The sequence below is a fragment of the Emydura macquarii genome, unplaced genomic scaffold (assembly GCF_026122565.2).
Source record: "Emydura macquarii macquarii isolate MOO-44397 ecotype Brisbane River unplaced genomic scaffold, CSIRO-AGI_Emac_v2 contig_1363, whole genome shotgun sequence".
NCBI classification, from domain to species: Eukaryota; Metazoa; Chordata; order Testudines; family Chelidae; genus Emydura; species Emydura macquarii.
The window spans coordinates 8,553,507-8,578,794 of NW_027131500.1; the positions used below are offsets into that span (position 1 = coordinate 8,553,507).

The 25,288-nt window shown below is 39.0% G+C and overlaps 1 long non-coding RNA gene across 2 annotated transcripts in view; it reads left to right on the forward strand.

Annotated features, from left to right (window-relative positions):
* Window positions 1-24,182, forward strand: part of LOC137155587 (uncharacterized) — a 35,862-nt gene extending 11,680 nt beyond the window's left edge. Inside the window, exons 2-4 of one of the 2 annotated variants that reach the window (XR_010920556.1) lie at window positions 11,927-12,031; window positions 23,228-23,282; window positions 24,007-24,182. This is a non-coding gene — a long non-coding RNA (uncharacterized lncRNA). The remainder of the gene's footprint in view (window positions 1-11,926; window positions 12,032-23,227; window positions 23,283-24,006) is intronic. The other variant, XR_010920557.1, reaches the window with a different exon arrangement.
* Window positions 24,183-25,288: the final 1,106 nt, after the last annotated feature.

The window sequence follows — 25,288 nt, forward strand, 5'->3', positions numbered from 1 at the left end:
ATTTACGTTTCTACTCCAGCAAATGGCGTATTATTGTATTAGGAACAAACGAATTAAAAGATGGGCTAATCCTCAATAAGAACTGTAAAACTGGTAATTTTCTGTTGGTTTCAGGTTTCTAATAGGTAGAATCTGTTAACTTGAAAAATAGTTCCAGCCATTGCTGCGTCCTTCAGAATCTTACTGAAGTTATTTGAGCAGTACATGGGAAATTTGTAGGTCACCAACAGGCTGATCCTGCAAGGTGAACTGACCATTTCCTTTGAGGTTCTTAGCAGTTTGCAAGATCAGGGTCCAAATAAAGTAACATGGACTTTATAGTGCAGGACCTGATGTACTTTTGAAAACTCATCCAGGTACTGGCCAATTTTTCATTGAGCTAGAGTGTTTAGCTTTGACCATTCCCTGTCAGGAAACAAATCTATTGAACTGGTGGAGTGCCGTGCATTCATTTACTTCATTCAATTTTGCCATTGGAGTACTTTTTTTTCAGTATTGCTAATACAGTACTTTCCTATTAATTCACAATTCACTTTTGTTTTGGGTTGTTGCGTATCTGTATTTATGTAGTCCAACTGTTTAAACCCATGCAGATTAGTCTTTCAGGGGAACAATAAGGGTTCTTAAAATTCTTTTGAGCCAAAGTTTAGTTACCATGCTTATGCTCACAACTGTCTAAATTCTTGTTGTAGTCATTACCAGCAAGCTTCAAACGTCCTATAAGTCTTCAGTCTTTGTAATCATATGCAAATGTATTGTAGTAAAAAGAAAACTTCCCATCCACAAACACTTTTGTACCTATTGATCTTAAACATTCATGTTCTCTATTCGTGTGAAACTCTCTTAGTGGATTCTTTATGACTCAAGATTATACGCTGTCTGAAGGTCCATCGGAGTACAATTTTGGCAAACTTCAGGGCCTCATGTAAGACCAGCTGTATTATCAGGCCTTTATTGACCCTTGACTTTATTTTAAAACAGGGAATGGGGCTATATTATTATGTTCTTTAGCTTGAAGATTTTTTTTCTTTGTTAATGGCTGTTTGTAGTGACATAAAATGCCCAGATGCTGATGCAATTGGGGCTGTTACAAATTTTTAAATAAATACTGTTGATTAAAGATTATATAGAAAATATGTAAAGTGGTAGTAACTTTTCCTGAAGAAAAGAAAAGAGAAAAAAAAAAGAGAAATGGGAATACTGAAGACAAAAAGAAGGGATAAATTTCAGGGAGAAAACCATCTGTACTTGTATCACAAAATGGGCTTTTCAGCTTGTAATAAAATTCCAATTCAAGCTACAAATTAACCTTTGCTTGATTCACTAATGACCCAAAAATAATGCCTATATTAAGCTAGGAAGCAAAATCATTCTAATAAAGAATAAAAAAATCAGTATGAGCTGAAGTGGACTTTTTTATGGTAACCACTATATAATAATTCTTTTGATCATTTGAAAAAATAAACTCAGGAAATATCTTGATAGATTAATACTCACTCCTGTGAATAGCAAGTTAAATTTCACTGGGGAGTGCTACACAATAGTGGTAATGGATTTTTCTGACCACTGCTCAGAAGATTGCAATAGTACCAATTGGTTAACAATACTCACACTTTTAGTTTGGCACAGGTGGAATTCCAGCTTGTCAAATCCTTAAAACTAAAAAACTGTTGCTCCAACAACTGCAAGCCTCTCTCCATTTCTGTTGACTGATTGAAAGTGTCAGTAAACTTTTCTTTAAATATGAGATGGTAGCTTGTATCACTGGGTTTTTTTTTTCTTTTAACATAATCAGTGCTCTACCTGTGTTCTTAATTTTAACACGCACTATTATTTTTATTTGCAGTGTTGTTGTAGCTGTGTTGGTCCCAAGATATTAGAGATACAAGGTGGGCGAGGTAATCTCTCTTACTGGACCAACTTCTGTTCATCAAAGAGACAGGCTTTTGAGCTTAAACAGAGCTCTTCTCGAAACCTGAAGACAAGCTCTGTGTAAGCTCAAAAGCTTGTTACTTTCACAAACAAAAGTTGGTCCAATAAGAGATATTACCTCATCCACTTTGTCTATATTATTTTTATGACTGTTTATTATTATTAAAAATTACTTTGGGCTCAAACTTGTGAGGTGCTAAACATCTGAGACATGAAAAGAGCACCCAGTTCCCAGAGGAGTTGAAGGCACCTAACATGATAAGCCCAGAAGCAACACATTGCAGTGGGACCATGAAGATGACTGATGCCAGTAAACAAAGCCCACTCTCTTACCAGCCCTCTTGTGTGTCACACATTCATTATACTCAGCAACTTGCAGATGGAGTCAAGACACCGCACAGCAAATTTATGTTGCATTGTACGCACACATGTAGAAAGACATGGGTCATATCCCAATAAAATTACCATCCAAGAAAGACAAAGTAGACATGGTACAATAGTTCAGGAAATGGAGAGCACTGCAAGATTAATGATGAGGAAAAGAAATTAGCAAGTATTCCTGGGTAACCTGAAGTGGTTTTAAGGAAAAAACTGAAGAACAGAAAAGGCACTTGGTGGGGAAGAAAAAGGGAGCCTGGTCCAGATATAGGAGACAGCACAATGGAAGGAAGGCAAGAGGCAGCAGATAGGCCCGGAGCTAAAATTAGTATTAGAAAGTTCATCAATAAAGGGATGAATTTTGAGGAAGGATTTGAAGAAGACAGAGTCTGCTAGGTACATAGGGAAAAGGAGGCGGATCAAGCAACAGGAGCCCAAATTCTGAGGTCCTTATTCAGTCTGAGGTCAGTGGAAGTTTTCCTGAACGAAAACTGAGCAAGAATCTGATGATCTGTCTGAAGTAAACGTACATCCTAAAATAATAAAAGCAATGCAGTTGGGGTATGGCTATGGATAGTAGGTTATGACCAAAAGTCCTTCACTAGATATAGTTTACATTTTCAGAGCAAATCCATTCAGTCAATGGTTAAGGGCTTGTCTACACATGAAAATTAATCCAGAATAAGGTACAGTGTGAATTTAAAGTGGATTAACTAGTCCTGATTAATTCCATGTTTGGATGCTCTTATTTCAGAATAAGAATGCCTGATTATGAATTAGCTAAATCCCATTTTGGATTAATCAAGAATAGTTGATCAGGAATAGCTATTTCAGAATAATTCCCCTTGTAGACAAACCCTAAAATATATCAAAATAGGAGAGAGAGCTCGCCAGTTTTGCTGGCTGTCATCACAGGTCTAGTCATCTTATAATATCGCATTGCATTTTCTTCTTTATTTTTATTTTTTGTCATTTGTGATCATGGGATGCAGCAAGAGGAGAAGAATGGGGACACAAGAAGAAATGTAGATGAAAGGATCTCATGTCTCCCTTCCCCACCTATGTGGCCCAAATCTAGCCAAACGGAAGTAAACGTGTGGGTGGGTGTGCAGGTATGTGTGCGTATGCGCTCACATACATGTAGTGTGTGGACCTTCCCTGGTACACCACACCCTATTCCAAAAAATACCAGCATTTAGACTTGGCCAGGGTGGAGAATCTGTACTGGTATAAATACAAATTTAAAAAATGGGAGAACAAGAGGCTTTTCCCCAGAATAATTTGGAAAATCCATTAAAATTTCCTGCATTTTATAAGATTTTAAAGACATTTTGAAAAAGTTTTTTCTTCTAAAATGTATTATGCAAAGTGCATCTGTCTTCCCCCCCCTTCCCAGAGGAAGCTGGTGAAGGGGACAGATTTTCTTGCTGAGGAGAGGATTTGTTTAGAGGACTGCAGGCTAGGATACTTCTTTTTCCTTCCTTGGATGCTGATGCTGCCCTGCCTATTGGTGGAAAGGCTGAGATCCCCCAAAATTTAGTCCAATGACAGGCATCAGTTTCTGCTGCTCTCACTTCAGATTGCCCTGCCTGGTAACATTTCACCTCACCAGCCAAGGAGAGGAAGCTCTGTGATAGGAAGTCTTCTGCAAGCCAGGTAGAGGGAGAAGAGAGGGAACCCTTCCTCTTCTTTTAGCAAAGGCAGGGGAGTCTTGCTCACCTTTACTTTCACCCTGGCATTCAGACAGGGCTCAGTCAAAAGCCCAAAGAAGTCAATGGGAGTCTTTCCTTTGACTTAAATAGCCTTTGGATCAGGCCCACATTACATACTAAAATTAGGAGGATAGCTATGATCTTTCTCATCTGTGCAAATATTTTATTTTTGTTTGTACAAATTTTATTTTATTTTTGCAAAAATACAGGTACAATTTAGGCCATCATTTTTAGAAGAAAAAAAAAACCCTAAGGCCTATTACAAATGATGCTCTTACTCAGTATTTAAAAAAAAAAATCTTGAAATTAAAAAATGAGTTTTTGAGCCACAGAGGTTTTCTTTTAAATTGTTATTTCCTGCATCCTTTATTGCATTCTTTGATCTTGGGCTGTACATTCAAATCTGTGTCATCTTTCTTTGGCCTTTTAGATAAATGGAGCCCAATAACTACACAGTTATAACTTCAGTAACATAGATAACTATCACGAAGTGTACAGCATGCAATTTGTTATTCAGTTGTGAATAACCACAAGGATACTATTTTTAAAACTTTATAAAAGACCATTTGGTAGTTCACAGGATTACAGGATAACACTTGTGGTGCTGCTGTGACTGTAAAGAAAACATTAAAAAATGCAAGATTTAGGTTTTTGTAATTGTTTATTTCAATAATATAAGACAAAGAACATATAGTCTTCCAGAACAATTAAGTAACTTTGTTCTGCCATTCTTTATGCATACAAAACTCCAGCTGATTTCAATGGGAGTTTTGTCCCTACAGAGATAGGATAGGGCCCTCAAATAATTATATTTACCACTTCTGGGAAACTTTTTAATTTTCAAATTCCTTCACAGACAGTAACAAATTAATACTTATAAAATTCATGTCATATAGATAAGTATATATCACTATCCTGTAAAGTAATTTAAAGTAACAAAATATGTAATACTAGCCTGTATTACTTTACAGACATGGAAACCAATTTACAGAGGTTAAGACACAATGAGTGAAATCCTAACCCCTCTGAAATAATTAGAAGTTTTGCTATTGACTTCAATGGGGCCAGGATTTCACACAGAGAGTCAGTGTTGGATGTTTTAATGTATCAAGTTTTACTAGATAAATGCACTTATGCAATTAATGTTGTCTTAAGAAATCAAGACTAAAAGTGAATTACAGTTTGGAAGTTTTTCTAGTGCTGATTACACTTTGTAAGTATGAATGACTAGAACTAAAAATTCATTTTAAAATTTTCTTTTATATTAAAAAATACCCCTCAAAATATTTGTTTGGAGCACAAAGAATCACCCAGATTGCTCATCATGTCATCCATTACAGTCCTTTCTTTTTGGCTTTGCTTAATTAATCAAGGAGGCTGTTTCAATTAGCTTCAATTAAACATAATTAAGGTCTTTCATCCCCTGCATCATTAATCATTCCTATCACTGTAAGTAATCTCTCTCAAAAGTATGGTGTATATAATTAGAGATTATTTCTCTCCAATAAATGCTTCCTTAAAGCAGCCTAACATGAGCAACTCAAATATCTGAAGCTGTTCATTTGACATAGTGCGATTGACTACACTCCTCAAAAAGTATATTGTAAGATCCTGTGGTTGCTGTGCCTAGAGTCTCTTGGCAATTACATAATTAAATTGTCACCTAGATCCCTGTCCTGCCACAGGATATGCACTCCATATTCTCACTGAACTGATTGACTGATTGGGGAGCATGTTCTATTTTAGCATTTGTCCCAGCAGTGGTAACTGCTAAACTCCCTTAAATCAGAGCATTTGGTTCTCAAAAGTCTTAGGCCACTACACATAAAGACAAATAATCCACTAACTATTGGCGTTTGGGATTTTGAGTACAATGTATAACCCTATTAACCACCTAATCAGAAGTGAATGCAAATATAAAAAATAATTATAATCGGGGATGGGCAAAATTCAACAGGCCTAAAGTTCAGGGTGAGTTCAGATAGTTCTCCAGAGCTTCCAGAGCTTACTTCACTTGTTGGAACTTCTTGGTATTGGGGTGGAAATTTTACAAGAAACAGGCTTTTTCTCATAAGATTTCTGATTCTTGTGCTTCTAGTGCCAGTTGCAAATGCCATGAGATCAATTTTTCTTGGGTTTTCTTGGGTTTACTTTAGCCCTTTTCAGTCCAGAATCCAAAAGTGCAAAAAACACAAAAAATGAGATTGTGTTAAAGTATTTCAGAACTTCTTATTTAGGTGTGGTTCTGAACACTGGCACCGGTTCAAGGGTGATATCTTTTTTGCTGGAGCAATTCACGTCGCCTAATTATAAAGATTTCACCTTGCATTGGAAGTGTCTGTTTCTTTATTCATGCCATTAAGTTTAAGCATAATTATTTAATTTAAAAATAATATTTAGACATGGTGACAGTTTTTCAAAGTTATTACGGAGTAGGCAGTTACAGCTATACAGAACTGTTATCGATACAGCTCTGCCGCTGTAAGTTTTACATGTAGACTAGCCTTTAGTATGTGATAAGTCTTGTCTACACTAGTACTTAGGCCAGCAAAGCTTTTGTCGCTCAAGGGTGCGGAAAAAAAAACACCCCCCTCAGCTCTCCTGCCAACATAGCTACCGCCGCCTGATTAGGTGGTTTTATTATGTCAGCAGGACAGCTCTCTCCCATCAACAAAATGGGGCTACACAAGCACTTTTACAGAGACACAGCTGTACCAATACAGCTGTGCTGCTGTAAGTTGTAAGTGTAGACTAGCCCGTATTTTCACAGAAGTTTTGAATGATGCTCACAATTTTCTCAGGGATTCCATAGTGGTGTAGCAATTTGCATAAACCTGTTGTATGCATTGTATTAAGTCTATTTGGAAATCTATAAAATTCATATAAAGCTGTGACTACCATTCAGTGGACAGTTCTTTGATAGGTAGGGTTACTATTTGATCTATACATGATTTCTCCTGCCTCAATCCTTGTTGCAACCTTAAATCTATCACTTTCTTTGCTGTATCGGGAGTAATACGTGTAAATACCTTACTTGGGATAGACAGCAATTGAATGCCCCTCCGTGAGGTCTCCTTTTTTTTGGCAATTTCACTATATGACACTTTTTGCACTTGGTACTTTTTACACTTTGGTATTTTTCTTTTTCCCATATGCTTTGTAAAAGACTTATCAAAATATCTATTATGTTTTTCTAATCTGCCTTAAGAACCTGTGTTGGAATGTTATCCAGAACTGGTGCTTTTACACTTTTTAACTGATTGACTGTCCTCTCTACTTCTACTCCAGTGACAGGCTAGGATGTCTTTTCCTTCCTGTATATCTGGGGATTAGCCACTAGCTCCCCATTCAGTAGTTGACTGAAGTACTGCTTCCATATATTTAATAGTTCTGTTGTTTTTGTTGTTAAGTTGCCCTCATTGGCTTGAACTAGTAGGCTTTGTTTTAGTTTCTGACAACTGTGTAATAATATTGTAACATGTCTTAATGTCATTTTGTGCTGCAGTGGTCTGTGCATCTGTTGCCATTTTGTCTATGAAGTCTTGTTTGTCTTTCCTAGCAATTTTTTTTGAACTCTTATTCTTTACAGCATATTTCCTCTAGAATCACGGTGTCTGTGTTCTTGTTCTTGATTGATTTAATTTCAGTTTAGCTTTGCAATTTTCTTCTATTTTCTGCCATGTGTCCTCAGATAACCATTCACTGTGATGTTTCTTCCTGAATCCCAGCACTTCTTCACATTTTAGTAAAAGTTTCCTTTATCCTGTCCATTTGCCTTCTACTGTTCCATCATCTTCAAGAACCTCACATCTATTTATTAGCACAGTTCTAATATCTTGTTGTGTTGTCATGTGTTTTAGCTTGCTGATATCATAACATGGGTATCTCTGTTGTTCAGATCTCTTCTTTGTTCTTATTTTTATTCTCAGTTTAGCTACCACTAGTACATGGCCTCTTCCCACATCTGCCCCATTCCTGCTATGTACATCTTCTAAAGTTCTTTTCCCTTTGAGCCGAATTGTAATGTGATCAGTTTGGTTCCTGTTCTGTTATCTGGTGGCCTCCAAGTTATTTCATGAATAGTACAGTGAGGGAAGATCATTCTTCTAATGACCAGGTGATTCATGCCACAAAAATCAGCAAACATTTAATAATTTTTATTCATTTCACTGATGCCTTGTTTCCCCATAATTACTTCCCTGCCTGTGTTGTTGCTCCCTACTTTTGCATTCATATCCCCTGTTACTAGTAGGACATCTCATTCTGTAACTGCTCATAGAAGTTTTATTTTTCTTCTTGATTAACTTGATTTGCTGGAGCATAACACTGAATAATGGATGCTTTCTGGAACTTCGATGTAAATCATACTGTTATAATCCTTTCCAAAACTGTTGCCCAATCTATCAGGCTTTTGGCTGCCCTCTTTAATGGTACTACTCCCATGCCATCTCTGTGCATATCACTGGCATTCAGTAGCCCAGAATATAATAAGACATCTCCAGTGGATAAAGTTAACATCTGTTGTCCTGATGTTACCCATCTCATTTCACTTAGGCCTAATATATGTAATTTAACCGTTAGTTACTTTTGTTATTTGGATCATTTTACTAGTCTCAGATATACAAACTCTCCCCAACCCTTTTTATATTGCTCATCTTTTAAGGCTATCAGGTGTGAAAAGCAGAGGCAGAGTCAACTTCTTTTTTACAGCTCATGGAGCCCCCATCATTTATTGGGGCTTCTGGACACCCCCATAACACAAACATTAAATAATAATCACATCAACGATGACAAAAACTCTATTTGAATGATATAGCTTTTTGAAAGATTTCAAATATTATGCATCTTGAAATCAATAGGCACTTGATCATTTATAGCTGTCCATTTATTAAGTGGCAACGTTACTAAATCCAAAAATTTTCAAATTCTATAAAGAGTATTCAATTCCATTATACATTTACATCAAATGCAGCTATCATTGAATCGGAAGCAGAGTATAACACCTTGTGTGAGAAAACAGGAAGCAGAGAGAACAAATGGCTCAGTCTCAAAAGGTTGTGCTCCATGCATTGATAGGATTTGCTGGAGGGAATTAGAAGCATATAAAACCCAGGTATTCCTCTCTTTGACATAAATGCTGCCTTGGTTAGACATTTCATTATCTATCTGTCCAAGTTAGGAATGACCGTAACAACAGCATAAATGTCAGTCTACTTGGATAAAGAAGGATTGGCAGAACTAGAGTGATTGTTTCCTGGTACCATTTGAGCTGAGCTGAGTTGTTACCCCAGTGGTTTTGAATGAAATCCAACTACTCCAATTGCATCAGCAGATCCAGATTAATAGGAAGATGAGACAAGTGGAACAGCTGATCAGATGCCATATCCTGGCATAATGGGGTATCCCTTAAATTGTCATGGTTTGCTCTAACATATTCAAGCCCAACCCACAAGGCTCCTTAAAGATGATTCTAACATCCCAGCAGATAGAGGAAGCAATCAAGCAAAGGGTTGGTTGCTCCATGAAAGTATAGTATAGTCTTTGGGGAGGAAAGATTGCAAGTAAAAGTAAGGTGGATGTGATCAACAAGAAATTTCAAGTCATTTCAGGTCAAAATTTTAGGGCTCAGACAAATTAATCAACTGACCTATCTCAGAGCTGGATGGAGATGCCCCTATGTGATTGCCCATTTCTCACATTAGAAAGTGCTACTCTGATAGCCCTAAGGCCCATGTACGTGTCATTATGGCCCTATAATTGAAGGCCTATTTGCTCTATCCTGTTACTTATCAGTATCCAGAGGCATCAATTACAGTGTAGCAATGTTCTGAGGGTCCCAATAGGTATAGCAAAGACTAGAAATGTCATGAAGAGCCTCTGTTTTAGGGATAATTAATGATCGTAACAAGGAAAAGGCAAGATAAACATTTCTATCTATCTATCTATCTCAAGGTTTTATATTGCCATCCATCTCTGTAGCATCTGAGCACCTTCCACATACAATCAACAGCAATAGTGAAGTCCCTCGTGGACTTCATGTAGTCTCTGGCACATCTCTGTGTTTGGGGTCAAAATTCTGCTTGAGATAGGGATTTGTGTGTTTGTTTGATAGACTGTATTAATTTCCTCCTTTTTATTGTTTTTATTGGTAGGGAACTAGGGACAGAATGAGGAATCTGTGTTTTGTCATTCTTATGGTGGAAAGGTTTTTTCAAAGAGGAAGTTTCTGTAACACTTCCTAAAGATAGTCAGAATCATGATTCACCTGATCTCTTCTGGAAGTGTGTTCCATAGCCAGATCCCCTCGAGCAAGGATGCCTTGTCCCCAGCTCTCACATACTTTGTCCTGGATTTTGTGATGTGCCTTGTATTATAATCTTGCATAGCACTGCAGCAAAAATCATGGGAGTACTTTTCAATATCAACAGAGAGGCCAAAAGCAATGAAGAGTAAAGAGACAGAAATATTCCACTGTAGGTGTGTGAGTCATGCCCACCCACAGAAATGAAAGTTAATGAATGCTGGTTGGCCAACTTTTGAGGAGGGTCTTGTGGAAACAAAAACATGTGATTATATAATTAAAGACTGTATCATAATTTACACAATGGCCGAATTAAGGTTGCAGGAGAAACATTAACTCTGGCATTTCTTAATTTCCAACTGCTTGACTTTGCAACCTAAATAACATTATTTTAATGGCTTTGGTATAAAACTATTAATAGAACATATTAAAAAAAAACCACAATCTTAATTTCAAATGACAAAAATGTGGGAAATTACATTAATTTAACTCTTCTGTTATTCTGAAGGAGATCAACACCTTTCAGAAATTCACAGGTATGTATAGTTCTGAAATTTATACAGAGAGGTGGTTTTGCACACAGTGTATCTGAAAATATCCTAACGTTATCTGGGCGTGCTCAGAAAAGAAAAGGCTGCAGGATCAGACCTTTTGATTTGAAGAACATTTATTACAATGCTTCCAGTTCTGAATGTTCTTAGCATAAATTAAACGAAAGCTATTTGTGTTAATTTGACAAGCAGTTGTACTATAAGAATGAGTTTCTCCAAAAGGTTTGATGCATTCAAATTAGCTGAACTATTGTATCTTGCCTCTCAGACACCATTCTCCTTTCCACCTCATTTGACAGTGAATAGTCTGTATTATAGACCCATTATATAAGGACTTTTTAAGAGTAAGTCAGTGTTTCTATCATTAAACCCCTAATGAACTGGTAGTAAAAATGCATTCCAGGCTGAAATTTGACCTGCTAGGTCTCAGCCCAGGGGTGAATATTTTCATCAGTTTTCACATAATATCTGGTTGGCCAATTTAAAATATTATAAATAGTATATGAGAGTACATTTCAAACCAGGCATTAATGATATTTGATCATGATTTTATAATTGTATAATGCATAATAGTTTTGATGTATGTAATAAAAAGAAACTACTGATAGGCCCGACTTTACATTGTAATGCTACTGAACTCTTACATTAATTAAAACTCAGAATGCCCATGTACCAGCTACTTTTAAAATAAGTATTTTGAGGGAATCATCAGTACACTTTGTGAACCATTTTAAGAAAAAAATTATTTTAAATGCACTGATTCTTCAGGAGAGGATTGCTTAGAATAAAGGACATATCATTTATATATTAAAAATGCCAAGAGGATTTTAAGAATGTGGTTCTAGTTAATATAGCCTAACCTTTCCTACTAAACTTTTTATTTTCCCTCCTGTCTATAACCACACTGAGGATTTAAATAACCAGATAGTACTGAGGTGTTAAACAAATGTTCTCTTTTATTTTCCCCTTAGGGAGAACACAAACATAATATTATTCTCATATTTGTATTTATGAACAAAATGTATAATATACTTCAAACCACTTTTCTGCAGGTTTCATAACCATCCAAAACATTCCGGAAAACAGAACAGTAAATGATTGGGAGAAGCAAGCGATGTGACTGACCTTCATTCCGCTGGGAGTTTCTGTTACCAGAGGTTGTATAAATGGTCTCTGAATCCTGTTGTGTTCTGGTTATTGCTAACCAGTTGTTTTGTTTTGTCCAACACATCTATTAAAAACATTATTAAGGAAGTGCACCCATAGGACTTGTGAACAGGGTTTCTCACAGCTGTAAATCAGCACATTGTGTTCACAGATTTCTGATCTCCTAAATCAGGGTTTCTCAGTTAATGGGGTTCAACTCTCAGATGGTTCACAGGAGGCAAGAAGGCCCAGTGATATGCACCCTCTAGGGTGGGAACTAAATTGACAGAATACTATGGGTGCTTGGACCCAGCGAGAGGCAGGTGGAGGGCAAAGAAGGATTCATTCACTCACTTCCCCACCCTAACTGCTGCTTCTGCTGTTATCCAGCGCTGTGGCCAAATCAGAGTGGAGCTCTCCACCCCCTTGCATAGCTTCCTACTCTGGGCCACAGGAGGCAGCACTCTTGGAGTCTGTGGAGAACAGTAGCTTGAAGCAGCAAAGCCCTGGAGCTGAGTGCTGTACAAGAAATATAGGGTATCGGGGGAGAGGAAAGGAAGATGAGAGAAAGGAATCCTCAGCTCCACCCCCCAACAGAGCCCTCACTGGCGCAAAATTCCCATTGACTTCAGTGGGAGCATGTTAAGGAAAATTGTAATTATACAAAATATGAATACAAGGATAATGCATTCCACTTAGGGCTCTTTTACACAGTTAAAGCCTGATTTTTCTCTCTCTTATATGAGTGTAAACCCAGTTAAATTAGTTTCTTACTCCCTGAACTAACATATTAATAATTAATATTAAATATTTGGGAAGAACTAATATATATTTTATGTGATCTTGCTGTAAATATTCAACATGCCAAATTACTGTGTGAAACGTATCAGTCAACAAATATTTTTAACAAACTAAATTCTAATATTTATTGCTTGATTAGAGAATAAAGGAATTATTTACATTTTGGCAAGACTATTGGGGGAGTGTTAAAAGACTTTGGGTGAGATTTTCCAAAGTTCACAGCCCAAACCTAGCCTTCATCCCAGTAAACTAAGGAGAAACACCCATTGATGTCAATGGAAGCAGAGTTAGGCCATTGCTGAACACTTCTGAAAACTTCACCCTTCAACCACCTTTTTTTTTTTTTTTTTTTTTTTTTTTTTTGAAAGAATAAAAACAATTCTAAAAAACTTTCAAAAATGGATTTAATTCCAACATGCATTGACAACTGTTCTACTGATTAAATGAACTTCTCCAAAAGAAGACCATGCTTGCTAGTGTTCTGATTTCCAGCCACTTTGTCCCTGATTCTGATCTCACTTACACCAGAGTAACCTTACTGAGATCAATGGCATTGCATTGGTGTTTGATGTAAATTAGGTCCTTTAGATGTGATTTTCAAAAGCACCTAAGGATGGCATTTTCAAAAGTGCCCTAGTAAGTAAAGCACCTAATTCCCATTGACTTCTGCTCCTAAGTCACCTACACATTTCTTAAATTCCCACCCTTCATGCCCAAATCTAGGTCTAAATTATTTCTTTATGAAAGAATTAAAGATAAACAAAATGTGTATTTGTGTAGGAGCATTTGCTTGATTCACACTGAATACTCTTATGGTTATTTGACAGGAATCAGGAAAAGTCACATATCTGGCATCCGGGTTCCAATTAATTAATATATTTGCCTTTCCTCCCAGTGTTGCTGATTGTTTTTTGGGCTTAACCTTAGACAGTGACTTAGTTAAACGCTATATTGAATTTCACCATTTCCATTTGAACTACCTTTCTGGTAGTTCACTGAAGGGTTTATAGTTATCATGAGTGACCAAAGTACTTGGGTGTGTATACTTAGGTCAGTGTATAGAACCATACATGTGGGGTGAGGGTTGAAATCTTTTAAAATAAAACAGCTGCACAAGAAATGGTCAAGGCATTGAAGGCAATATGATAGCTGCTATTAAATCCCACTCTGAGAAGCTTCCTTTAGCTTTGATGATTTTTTCATCTCCAAAATTGCTATCAATTTTCAACTGACCTCAAGTCAACCTCACAAAATCAGTCTGACTTCTAATCTGTTCATATTTTTCCTGTGTGGGGAAAAAAAATAGAAAATATAAATGTTGAGTTGCACTGCAACTAGAGATGGACAAAATTGGGATGGTTTTGGTTTAGGAAAACCTTGCGGGTGGAGGTTTGATTTTGCAAAACCAAAACCCTGGACTAGCTCAGGTCTGGGTCTCATTTTATCTGAACCACCAAAGTTCAAGGAGGTTTGGATAAGCAGTGATGCTTTGACCCATCATCTCTAATTGTAACCAAATGTATTTGCAAGTACGGGGTGAGGCTGAGCATAAAGGTGTTCTCAAGCTTCACGGGGTTTTTTGTTTTGCTTTTTAAAGAGTATAAAATGGTCCTAATATGGCCCCCACCACTGTAGACTTTGAATGCCTCATAATACTCTTGTAGGTATGAGTACCAATACCTTCATTTTATAGATGGGGAACTGAGGTAAAGAGAGACTAAGGCCCAGACCCTCAAAGGTATTTAGGTGCTTAAGTGACTTGCTCAAGGTCAAACAGGAAGTCTGTAGCAGAGCTGGGAACTGAACATGGGTATCCCAAGTCTCAGCTATCATCCTCACCACTGGAACATCCTTGTTCTTATACTATTGATAGATACATCATTTACTAGTGAAACTTATTAACACAAATATGGAGATGAAAAGGGCTTATACTGTCATGAATTCAACATGAATGCACTGATTTCTATTCTGCTCTGTCCTTATGGGTTCTTATACCACCCTCATCACCATAGAATCTGAGCATCTTCCAGTGGTGCATTAAGCGGCCTGACTAAAATCAGTCACATATGATTTATCCTCTCTCTCGTGCTCTCTCCAGAAAGAGAATTGTGCGTGTAGCAGTGTTTTGTTGGTATGACATTTTGGGGCATTGTTTTCTGTTTTTAAATGTGCGCACGGTTATAGGTTTATGCTAGAGAAGACAAAATCAAGGAAGTGTGCCTTGCACGTGGAGTGAAAAGTGGTGCCATTTGTGATTGTCCTTCACTCCTGTGGGTGTTCACTCCTGTCCCCAAGACAGCGCTGTCTCCTTTGCAGATGAGGTTCACCCTTATAGTAGAAATTTCCATTGTGCCTGAGGAGCAGAGTTGTTGACCCTGGTATTCATCCTAGAGCTTTATGCAGTCTTTTAGATATCCTGGACCCAGGCTATTGAGCACCTTGAAGATTAGAACACAGACCCTGAACTTTGACTCAATGGTTCATGGGAAGCCAGTGTAGAGAGTGGAAGACAGGTGTGGTGTGCTCGTGGTAGCCCAAGTGGCTTAGGATACATTCTCCAGCATTCTGTACCAGTTGAAGTCAGTTATGTAGCCCTGAAGGAGCTATCAAGTACCAGAATGCCCCCCCCTCCTGTGTGACCTTACACAGATAGGTGAGGTCACACTGTGCAGAGAGCACCATTCTAAGAACAAAATGTCACTTGCATGCAGCTAAAGTGCCGGGATGCTGATCCAGCTCCACTACATCTCTGGTTTGAGTTTCCTAAGTACAGAAGCCTTCATTTCTAGGTAGGAGAAGCCCTAAGCATTTTGCCAGCCATGGGAGGGGGAAATATTTTTGGCATTTCCCAAAGCAGCCAAGCAAAAAAAAAAAAAAAACCAACCCAAGCAGTACAGCATTCCCTGGAAGCTGGCACCCATAATTCACCCTGTGCCCAGATATATTGCCTTGCTGTAGCCCAGATGGCAGGTGAAAAAAGTGTGTATAGCTGAGGTCAGCTCCACATCTGCCAGACTGTGACAGCATCTCCCTGCCCACTGGTGATGGTAGAAAGCATTACTCGTGGATGTGGCTGCTAGGTGAGAGCTCAGTGTCAATGAGGAATCCAGGAGCCCTCCTAAACTACAGACTAACTGTGGATGTATATCATCAACCAAAGGAAACGGCATCATGGCAGCAAAGTCTTCCAAGTGCTTTTCTCTACCCACCAATATAACTTCTCTCTTGTTCGGATTCAGCTTCACCCAGCTGTTTTTCCTCCAAGAGCTGATCTCATTCAAGTACTGAGCCATCTCAGTGGTGTTGATGAAGGATAAGTGTGTGTTATTGTTGCTGGGCTTTTATTTTTTTTAAAGGAGCTGCTTCTAGAGATGATTTGTTTCCTATTATATTGCACCACTATGAATATTGTGGAGTATGTGTGCCTTTGACAGACATTACAATGAACATATTGCAATCCAACAAACTCCACCTTTTTAATAACACCACCAGCTGAGAACAGAAAGGGTAAATTTACATGGGATCAGTCTGTCCTCCGATATGTTCAGCCATCAACTTTAATGGGTATTTAACACATGAAGAGAGGGCAGAATTTGAGCCACAGGAATATTTTCCATTGATTGGAGAAACTTTATAGGACACTCACTGGCAAGCTTCCAGTAAGCCCTGATTAAACATTTGTATAACTGATTTTTATTAGAAATCTCAGAAAGGAAAAAAAAAACCTCGCAGATGGGCCTGATTCTCCATTGCTCTTTGGTCCCTCTGTGCCACCATACTGGCTGACCCAGCTACCGAGGAATACCCTTGGTGTTGGGGATTCCCCAGGTGACATAGAACAGATGTGATAGCTGTATCCCCATCACAGCCAGAGGCATGGCCAGACTGTTGCTGTACTCTGGTTATTCTCAGGTGCTGAAATAGTCCCTGGTAACCGTGGACAACCAGCACAAGTTAGAGGAGCTTTAAGGTTGCTTTGATTTACAGCAAGAGTCAGGCATACCCCAGGCCAGCTCGGGAATAGAGAAAGCACAAAGGTAAAGCAAAGTTCAGATGGACCTTCAAGCAAAACTTCAAAGTAGCTACCCAATCCACTAATACAGTCCTCTTTCCCATCCATCACTTCCAAAATATCCATCCGTTCAATATTCCTCCCTCTCCCAATAAATAATTTGTTCAATATTCCACCCACCCAATCTGTCATTTACCATAAGGTACTGATTCTCTTATCCCTCAATCTATTTATTGCTCACAGCTTCTGTGGGCCAGGTTACAACTTTATGGGGCATAAACAAACCAGACTGGAAGTATTATGATAACCCAGGAAGTTAACCTTCATAACAGCTGATTCCTGATTGCATTTTAACAAGAACACACTGTAAAAGAAATAAGAAACATTTATCTTATGTTTTTTCTCAAAATCATTTTTAAAGTGTATTTTAAAATTGCCTGTATGTGGCAAGTGAGGTGAGGTCTTCTATTTAAACACAGACTCTGCAACAATTCAAGCTTTACCATGCTACCCTGCCAGTCTCTTTCTGTCGTGATATGAAGCAGTCATCAGAAGGGAGAGAAGTTACTTAAGTTTCTAAACCTCTCCTCTTAATCTGCCAACAATGGCGCAAATGTATCACCCAATCCTACACTTTTGGAAAACTTATAGGAAACTCCTAGGTATGACAGTAAGCGTGAGGGAGATTAAAATAAGTGTGAGTATATGCATGCGCCTGCCTGTGAGAGCTTTCCAGCCAAACACAGCTGCACACTAATGCTTCCCCAAATCAAGGTCTGGTTGTCAGAGGATTAGAATCCAAAGGGTTCTTTCAGTAGAGACTTACTGCCCACTCTGCAGATTTGGGATGCTTGTTGGAAATATAGAAAGAAGACTGAAGCAGTGGGTCTGTTTCTAAAGGTATCATGAATCTGATGATTGCACATGGAACCCTGAAACTGGTTTGGGAGCGCTAGATTTGCAGATCTGATGGTTTGCCTAATTCACGCTAGGAGGCCACAACATAATTGGATGGGAACCCCATAAACCTAACTGGGTGATCTAAGAGATGTAATATACTTATATATAATCTTTGAGCTGCAGACCCACATCAGGCATAACTGTAGAAGAATAATTATTTCTGGTGTAAGGTTAAGCTAAATACTAGGCTCCTACAGTCAATTTGCAATTTCAGTGTTTGTAGTATTTCTGCTTGGTGCCTGAAAGAATCATTTTCCACTCCCAGTATGCTCCCTTCATTCCATTCCATATAGTAGCAAGCAGAGGATGCATAAGGGGTAAGCGGGCCCTATGAAATCTAGTGCAATATAAGAAGTGACTAGCACTAATCTGGACTGTATACTTGGCCTTCAGAATTGGTTTCCAGATAGGTTGCTAGAAGCAGAGCCAGATTAATGTTTTGTGGATCTGGTGCCAAACACATTTGTGGGCCCCCGTGGGGGCAATGAGGCATGGGGCGGGGTGGAGCAGTCCCCAGAGTGAGAGGCCAGCTGAGAGCATTGGGGCACGGTGCAGGGTTCAGGCAATGGGACACAGTGCGAGAGGGGTTGTAGCAGATGTCCTTGCACATGGGCACTGTGACCTGGCAAACGGACTCTTTGGAGGCACAAGCAGGGGGAGCTGTAGCAGGACCAGCAGACTCAGACTCAGGAACTCTCTGTCAGGACCGACCATCCTGGGGACAGTGTGCCCAGCCCTGCCAGGCAGAGATGGCACCAACCGCAGCTGGCTCAGGGCAGCAGGCACAGCCAGCAGCTGTGAGTGGGGCACCACCTAGCACCTGCCACCTGCAGGAACCCCAGGTCCGGAGGGCTGGAGATCTCCCTCTACTCCAGCCTCTCCCTAGGCTGCACACTGGACATGGGCAGCGCTTGACTCCTGGTACTGGAAGAAGTTTGGTAGCTGTCCCTGCATCATGCCCAGCCCCTAGAGCATGGCCCGCCCCCGGGGGGTGGCTTGGCGTCCAGCCCTGGCCCACCCACTGTCCCCATATGCCAGGCTTCAGGACCGCAGGCAACCACCTGCAGTGAAGAGGGAAGGGGAGCACTGTCCCGGCCGCTGAGATCCAGAAGGGTGGGCGAGGCATCGAGCTGTTGCCCCCGCCGCTCCCTGGCTGTGCTCTGCCGCCTGTGGCCTCCAGCCCCGGAGCTCGCTGCAGCCCATGACAACCCATGACAATAGGCAAAGTGGAGCCCCAGCTACTTGGGCCCCTTCTGAGTGTGGGTCCAGCATGACAGCAGTATTGGCACCACAGTAAACCTAGTACTGGCTAGAAGGGATCCCTGGTGCAAGATTAGAAACTTATCCACAAAGGAGTATGCTCAGCCCACCAAACAGATGATAATAACTTGGTGTGGATTTGAACTGGCAACCTACAAATGAAAGCACCCATTCCCTATTAACCTACTCATGAGCTATTCACGCCTACTCAAACCATGTCATCATTTGATTCTCACTCAAAAGTCTTAAACATTTTTAGAATCATAGGACTGGAAGGGACCTCAAGAGGTCTTCTAGTCCAGTCCCCTGCACTCAAGCACCAAGCACTATCTAAACCATTCCTGACAATTGTCTGTCCAACCTGTTCTTAAAAATCTCCAATGACAGAGATTCCACAATCTCCCTAGGCAATTTATTCCAGTGCTTAACCACCCTGACAGTTAGGACATTTTTCCTAATATCCAACCTAGCCTGCCTTTGCTGCAGTTTAAGCCCATTGCCTCTTGTCCTATCCTCAGAGGTTAACAAGAACAATTTTCCCCCTGCTCCTTGTAACAAGCTTTTATGCACTTGAAAACTGTTAACATGTGCCCTCCTCAGTCTTCTCTTCTGCAAACTCAACAAACCCAATTTTTTCAATCCTCCCTCATAGGTCATGTTTTGCAGACATTTAATCATTTTTGTTGCACTTCTCTGAACTTTCTCCAATTTGTCCAAAACTTTCCTGAAATGTGGCACCCAGAACTGGACACAATACATTAGTTGAGGCCTAATCAGCACAGAGTAGAGTGGAAGAATTACTTCTCATATCTTGCTTACAACACTCCTGCTTATACATCCAGAATGATGTTTGGGATTTTTGCAGTGTAACACTGTTGACTCATATTTAGCTTGTGATCCACTATGACCCCCAGATCCCTTTCCACAGTTCTCCTTCCTAGGCAGTCATTTCCCATTTTTTAAGTGTGCAGCTGATTATTCCTTCCAAAGTTGAGTACTTTGCATTTGTCCTTATTAAATTTCATCCTATTTATTTCAGACCATTTCTCTAGTTGTCCAGATCATTTTGAATTTTAATCCTATCCTTCAAAAGCACTTGCAGTCCCTCCCACCTTGGTATTGTCCGCAAACTTCATAAGTGTACTCTCTATGCCATTATCTGAATAACTGATGAAGATATTGAACAGAAGCAGATCCAGAACTGAACTCTGTGGGATCCCACTTGATATGCCCTTCAAGCTTGACTGCTAACTACTGATCACTACTCTCAAAGGACCGGTTTTCCAGCCACTTTATAGTATAGTAACTCCATCTAGGTTGTATTTCCCTAGTTTGTTTATGAGAAGGTCATGTAAGAAAGTATCAAAAGCCTTACTAAAGTCAAGATATACCACATCTACCACTTCCCCCCATCCACAAGGCTTGTTACCCTGTCAAAGTGTTGTGCAAAATTAAGCACGCGGGACTTTTTCAAGGGGAAAAGGCAGTATGCCGCATTTATTGACAAAAACTAAAGTAATAACTAACTTAAACCTACACACACACACACACATACACGCGCCCAAACACACCAGAAAGCATTCTATAGTTATATATAGCTACCAGTCCTGGTCGTGGCTTGAGATCGTAGCTAGGGTCCATTGCTGGAGTTCGTGGCTCATGGCAGCTACCTGGCCAGGGAAGCTGGGCACGAGGAGAGCAGGGTCTTTGTCGGGCGTGCACCGACGCTCTTCTTTAGATGATATGTAGAATGCTGTTTTTCCCCAAAGCCTTGAAATCTCACCCAGTCTTTTATAGGTTTTGCAGTTCTGCTTCTCTGTGACCGTTGATTGCTGGTACAATAGCAGACGTGACTTTCAGCTTGTTCTTTGATGTCTTTGATTAAGTTTGATTAAGTTTTTCTGGGGTGGATCCTTCTTTGCTTTTTGGGGCTATGTTCACACTCTTCAGCCTAGGATGGACTTCACACTTCATCAGGACAACTTCATCAGGACAAGCTGGCAGTTTGGGTCTGACTCACACACACATACACCCTCCATTCATACCTTGTTCAGATAACTATCTTATTCATCTAAAGGTTTAGAAAGGGTTTGACACAAGATGGAGTACATAGGTCAAAATGGGGTTTTATATTCACAATATGGAGTATGACTGAGAGAAGTTCAAATGTTACACGATTTCAATAATAACCATATAGAGGTTGACACAAATAAGGGTATGAATTAAAAGCTATGAATTAATCTACAGGGTTACAATTACAATTAAAAGCTATGAATTAAGCTACAGGGTTACAATTACAATTTTATTCCTACAAAAGAAAGCTATTAGGTTGGTTTGACACAATTTGTTCTTGACAAATCCATGCCGACTGTTCTTATCACCTGATTATCTTTTAGTGTTTGCAAATTGATTGCTTAATTATTTGCTCCATTATCTTTCTGGATACTGAAGTTAAGGTGACTGATCTGTAATTCCCTGAGTTGTCCTTATTCCCCTTTTTATAGATTGACACTATATCTGCCCTTTTCCAGTCCTCTGGAATCTCTCCCATCTTCCATGACTTTTCAAAGATAATCGCTAATGACTTTTTCAAAGATAGCTCCTCAGTAAGATCCTTGAGTATTCTAGGATGCATTTCACCAGGCCATGGTGACTTGAATATATCTTACTTGTCTAAGTAATTTTTAATGTGTTCTTTCCCTATTTTAGCCTCTGGTCCTACCTCATTTTCATTAGCATTCATTAAGATAGATGTCCAATTGCTACTAAACTTTTTGATAAAAACTGAAACAAAAAAGTAATTTAGCATTTCTGCCATTTCCACATTTTCTGTTATTGTTTTCCACTCCCCTCATTGAGTAAAGGGCCTACCCTGTCCTTGGTCTTCCTTTTGCTTCTAATGTATTTGTAGAATGTTTTCTTGTTACCCTTTATTTCTCTAGCTAATTTAATCTCATTTCGTGCCTTGGCCCTTATAATTTTGTCTCTACATACTTGTATTATTTGTTTATATTCATCCTTTGTAATTTGACATAGTTTCCACTTTTTGTAGGACTCTTTTTTGAGTTTCAGATCATTGAAGATATCCTGGTTAAGGCAGGGTGGTCTCTTGCCATATTTCTTCTCTTGCCTACTCAGTGGGAAAGTTTGCTATTGTGCCGTTAATAATGTGTCTTTGAAAAACTGTTAACTCTCTTGAACTGTTTTTCCACTTAGACTTGCTTCCCATAAGATCTTACCTACCAACTCCCTGAGTTTGCTAAAATCTGCCTTCTTGAAATCCATTGTCTTTATTGTGGTGTTTTCCTTCCTACCATTCCTTAGAATCATGAACTCTATCATTTCATGATCACTTTCACCCATTTCCACTTTCAAATTCTCAGCCAGTTCCCCCCTATTTGTCCAGATCAAATCTAGAACAGCCTCTCCCCTAGTAGTTTTCTCCACCTTCTGAAATAAAAAATGATCTCCAATACATTCCAAGAACTTGTTGGATAATCTGTGCCCTGCTGTGTTATTTTCCCAACAGATATCTGTTGAAGTCCCCCATCACCACCAAGTAATTTGCTTTGGATGATTTTGTTAGAGGTGGATTAGGCTTTTTATAAAAAACTTTTTCCTGGTTAGGTGATCTGCAGTTGATCCTTATCATGACATCATCCTGGTTTTATCCTATTTATCCTTACCCAAAGACTTTCAACAAGTCCATCTCTGATTTCCATATCAACCTCAGTCCAAGGGTATACATTTTTTATATATAAGGCAACACCTCCTCCCTGTTTCCCGTCTGTCCTTCCTGACCAAGCTGTAACCTTCTATACCAATATTTCCAGCCACATGTATTATCCACCAAGTCTCTGTGATGACAACTATGTCATAGTGGTGTTTATTAACTAGCATTTCTAGTTCTTCCTTCTTATTCCCCATACTTCCTGCATTAGTATACAGATATCTAAGACACTGATTTGATTTCCCCCCTCTGTTTTCTCTTGTCTTTCCCTTATCCTTGCAATAACAGCTCATGCTTCCCCAATATTCCAACCCTTCTTCCAGTTTTCCATGATTTTGACTTACCTGTGGGCTTTTGTATTCTCCCCCCTTCAAACCTAGTTTAAAGCCCTCCTCACTACATTAGCCAGTCTGAATCCAAATATGCTCTTCCCTTCCTTGATAGGTGGACCCCATTTCTGCTCAGCAGTCCTTCCTGGACCAGTATCCCAGGAAGAATTGTAAGCCCATTTCATCATTCATCCTATTGATTGTGTATTATGCCTTTTTAGAGAGTATTTCAGCTTAAAACATTACAAATGTTCCACTGGAAATTAAAAGATATATCAATCTTCACCAAAAACCTCTTAAAGAATGGATATATTACTGTGTGGGGAAGGCATAATTTGCATTTGAATCTGAGCTATAAATGATGATTTGTGTAGAGAACAAGTAACACAAAATATTTAGGAAGAGAGTTCTTTACTTGCTATAAGATTGATTCCTCAGTAGGCAACTTTCTTAGTCTATGAAGTAATTTAGAAAGTACTTTATTGTAAATTACAAAGTACAGTACATAGCACTCAGGCTAAGGGTGGTTTTGTTATTATGTCTGCCTGAGATCTGATAAACTATTATATCTACTTTTATAAACACTTTATTAAATATCACACTATCTCAAATCCAAGAATGTTGTATAAAAGAAACTGAGCAATTCAACATCCACATTTTGTCATAAAAAGAGAAATATTCCCTTGATTAGATTCTATGAAGTATAATAACCATAACATAAACAAGATAATCCTTGGGTAAACATCACAGGGTACATGGAACACAGAAATGCACAAAGGCACAGAAAGAGCTGTTGACTCTAAAATTTGAAGGCATTTTTCATCTAGTTTAATAATAATTTTAATTGCAGTATTTTTAAGTTACTAAAGAACTTTTCTAACTTTCTTTTTACAGAGTATAACTTCCTGGGAAGCATCTTATTGACTGACAGTAACAATTAAACCTGCTTATTTGCTAATTTAATTTTATTACCGTATTTCAGAAGTTTGGTTCCTTCCATCCAACACTGATCATCCTACCCTCCTTATATATTCTGTTATAAAGAAAATAAAAATGGAATTTGTCTTCCCTTGGGGCATAAACCCAAATCTTGTGCTCCAAAACCTAAACTTAGCTTTTTGTTTTCATTATACTATAAGGTCTGATACTGCTACCACAGGACTTGATGGCAAAACTTATGTTGGCAGGGAGCAGGGAGCAGGATCTGGTTCTTATGGATTTTACCAGCATTGCTAGAGTTGTACTCTAAATCTTTTTTAATTTTATTCTTCTTTGTGAATCACAGAAATGTTGGGAATAAGTGAAACAGAGGAAAACAAATTAATCTGTTGGGATCAGATGAGCATATCATACACAATTGATTTCCTATGACTGCAAAAACAGGGTGACTCATTCCTCATTCCTGTCATCTAGAAATTCTAATCATTCCTGAGAAAGACAATTAACCATTACCTGTTAGCCGTAATTATGGGAGATGTATGTTTGCTTTCTACAGAGACATTGTCAAATTAAAAATTATCTTAATGCTTTTTCAAGTCCTTACCTGTGTTACTGCAGGCATCCTACCACAATACAACTGAAATATTTGTAAAAACTTAGCTTACTTTCTGCTATTTATGCTGTTTGTTTACTTATTGCCTTTCCTTCAGCAGGGCCCAAAAAAATGACTTCGCATTTTTGTTTCCAGTCACTTTCATTTCTGGTTTTCATGCAAAGCTACTAAATTATAATACTTAACAATGACATCAATGACTTACATCTTCAATGCCCTGTGCAAATGTTAATTAATTAATTCTCAGGAGACCCATCGAGAGGGAGGCACACATGCTTTGGGCTTTATCCTGGTTTCATTGAAGTCAATGACAAGTGCCCAGTGGGAACAGGATCAGACCCTTACCAATAGCAGAGTGAGGCTAAGATTTCAGAAACAACTGACTGCTAGTCCTGAGCTAATTCTTCCCTACCCCATTGTCTGTCTTGCCTTTGAGCCATGACACAGTGATTAAGATGGAAATACTGCAGGGGAACAGTGATGGTTCTCAGGGTAACCAGGATTGTGAGTCACCTTGTTACCCCTGTCTCCAACTTGATGGAGTCTTTCCTGTGCCTGGCTGTGTGTCAGTTCCCTGACACCGCCAGCCTTTCACTCACTCATGCATTCTGCTCTGGGCTTTGC